Source organism: Tupaia chinensis, unplaced genomic scaffold (genome assembly GCF_000334495.1).
Source record: "Tupaia chinensis unplaced genomic scaffold, TupChi_1.0 Scaffold144336_1, whole genome shotgun sequence".
NCBI classification, from domain to species: Eukaryota; Metazoa; Chordata; class Mammalia; order Scandentia; family Tupaiidae; genus Tupaia; species Tupaia belangeri.
Window position 1 is genome coordinate 1,063,937 of NW_006204194.1, and position 3,200 is coordinate 1,067,136.

At 41.4% G+C, this 3,200-nt stretch overlaps 1 protein-coding gene across 1 annotated transcript in view; it reads right to left on the reverse strand.

Annotated features, from left to right (window-relative positions):
• Positions 1-3,200, reverse strand: part of LOC102488807 (zinc finger protein 211) — a 34,710-nt gene that overhangs the window by 11,953 nt on the left and 19,557 nt on the right. The window lies entirely within an intron of this gene.

A 3,200-nucleotide genomic window follows, 5' to 3' on the forward strand; every position in this document is an offset into this window, starting at 1 on the left:
GGATCTTGGGCATGCACGCACATGCGCCCAGAGTGAGTTTAAGCCACCAGGTCCGGGACTCGAACCATGGTCGATTATGTGGGAGTCCAGCAACATAGCCATTGTGCTAAATGTTAGTCCCATAAATAATTCTTTTTAAAGAAGAATTCTTAGCATCTAGTAGTCACTTGAAATTATATTAGTCATTGATTCTGCTGCAGTAATCAGACTCGTAGCTGTTTATCCCCATTAGGAAAAACACATTTTTCTGGACCAGTAGTAAAAGAATCGACAGAAATAAATGTCACTGCTGATGAGCACAAATGGGCTGAATGTTGGCAAGCATGAAGTCAACAACACAGAAGGGTCCACCAAATTCTAACTTGGATACATCGTTAGAATAACACAAAGAGCCAAAATTGATGACAAGTAACAAGAGACAAAAAGACCTCATAAGGATCAGGATGGTACATGTAACCCTGGCCTCATGAGGAAGTTTGGGTGGAAGTCTATGGCTGTAAATGTGCTAGACTTGCTACTGTGCCTGTGCAGGATAAGGACCATGGAGCTACTTGCCAAGATCACAAAGCCCAAGCATATCAACAAAGGAGAAAATTATTGCAACTAATGAGCTTTCAAATTAACAGTGTCCTCAGTCATATGAAAATTCTCCACTTATGTCTGTATTATTTCTTTTGGCCACTGTCAAAGGAATATAGACATTTACCAAGAGGTATAAGATACAATAGAGAAAATAGCAGAAGCCAATGTACTTTGGAGATCGAATTCTGAGTTTCATCTGCCTGGAGATATTGGAATGAAATATAATGGCCTGGAAACCACTCAGGCCCACACTGTGTAAAAGGAAGACAACTTTACATCAAACATAACCCAGGAAGTTTTTCCATCCAGAAGTTGCCATCATTTGAGGGATCCCTCTTGAAAAGAGCACCAATAAGTTGTCTAAGACCAGTTGGTTGAGAATCAAGTCTGTGGATCTGAGATTTTTTTCCAGTGATCAAAATGAAGTTATAAAGATAAAAGAGTGAGAAATTTCCCAAGACCCTAGTTCCTGTATGAGTGAGCAATACAATCCCCACTTCTAAGTTGGTAGAGCCCATCACTTTACTATCTATGAGATACTGGGGCTGAGGAAAAATTGTTAGAAAAATAAACACACAAAAAAGTGTTAACTCCATCTCTCTTGCAATTTCCCGTGCAAAATCTAGTAAATATTTTTTCATTTTATATCACACATATTTTACATGGAAATTCAGAATATATGCTTAGAACTGCAAAGGTTATTGATTAAGGTACAATATTGGAAGCACCTCAAGTGTCCATTTTATTTTTTTCAAATGAGATTTTTGCTGTAGGGCAGTTGTGTTCGCCAAAGATACACAGAGAGAGAGAGAGTGAGAAATCACCTCCCAGGGTGGGGGGAGGTAGCCATGCTACAATCCCTTCTTCTCCATTCTCTTCTTGGGATTTTAGGCACACATGCACATGCATCCTGCGGGAGTTTCAAGTCACTGGGTCTGGGACTCAAACCACAGTCAACCATGTGAAAGTCTAGCGCCTTAACCACTATGCCACCTGCTGACCCCACAAGCATTCCCTTTTTAAAGGGAGTTATTTGAGGAAATAACGGCCCATTCAAATAATATAATCCTCAAAGCTGTAAAACTAATTAAACATCTCTATAAATACACATAAAGTCATCTTCAGGGTCAGCCGCCCTACTGCCCCTGCCTCCTGGAAAGGTCAGAGGACAGGGTAAATGAGATATCAGTGGGACCACCCTGCCTAAGTCCCAGTGGAGGATGTTTGTGTTTTTTTTTTTTTTTTTGGTCCTGCTGTGGCGACAACCTCCCAGAAAACCAGGTTCTTTGTTTCCTGCAGTTTTAAGTCTCCACATATAATCAGCAATTCATCCCCAGGATTGCTCCAGTCTCTGTGATAACAGGCTAACCTTCCCCGTGAAGGTCGAGGATGGAAGAAGAAACTGAGAAGCAGAGTGAGACAGAAGCTGTAGGGCAGAAGACCACCAGTTCATGAGGTAGGACAACAAAGAAAATGATCATCATCTCAAGTTTGATATGTGGAGGCATTATTTTTCTTCTTTGGAGCACTTTAGTATTTCCTAAAAAAATTGGAATATCAAGGATATTTCAAGAAAACTCATGCTTAGAGGAATCAACTATATGTCCAGAAGGCTGAACTCAAATAAATACTTGTTTCCTTCAATTTGAAAAAGAAACAACTTAGGGGCCAGCAGTTAGCATAATGGCTATGTCGCTGGACTCCCATGTAGTCGACCGTGGTTTGAGTGGACCTGGTGGCTTAAACTCATGCCAGTCATGTGTGCGTGCGTGCCCAAGATCCCGAGAGGAGAATGGAGGAGAAGGAATTGCGGCGTGACCATCTCCCCTGGGGGGTGATTTCTTGCTTTCTATTTCTCTGTCTCTCTCTGTCACTTTGGCAAGTATATGCACCCTATAGCAAAAACCTCTCCAAAAAGGAAAGAAAAAGAATAAAAAGAAAAACTTAGACCATTACAAAGGACAGCCTCTTATGCATCTCTGGCAAGCGTCAGTTCCCAGCAATAAATAAAATATTTGCTGCAGAATCTGGGGCCATCTTCACATTGGTTTGGACTGAACAAATACAATGTGCAGAAACTATGAATGTGGGCAGATGGATCTTTATTCACCAACTGGATCAATATTGAAGAACATGGCAATTATACCTTCATAAGTAAGAAAGGTATAAATAGTGCCAATTATGATGAACTAAGAAAATATATTTGCAGCAGAAAAAGCTATATCTTTAGGTAACTAATTTTCCCATGCAAGAAATAAAGTAATTAAAGGAAAAATGTTAAGACCAGTAGATGGTATAATGGTTACATCACTGGACTCCCACATAGTCGACCGCAATTCAAGTACTGAACCCAGCAGCTTAAAACTCAACACCAGGTATGAGTTTGTGCATGCCCAAAATCTCCAGAGAAGACTGGAGGAGAAGGGGTTGTGGTGTGACCACCCTCCTGGGGGGTGATTTCTCACTTTTCATCTCTCTGTCTCTCTCTGTTACTCTAGCAAGCACAGATGCCCTATAGCAAAGGTTTTCGCTATAGGGCGTGTGCGCTCACCAGACAGACAGAGAGAGACATAGAGACAGAAAGCGAGAAATCACCCCCCAGGGGGGATGGCCACGCC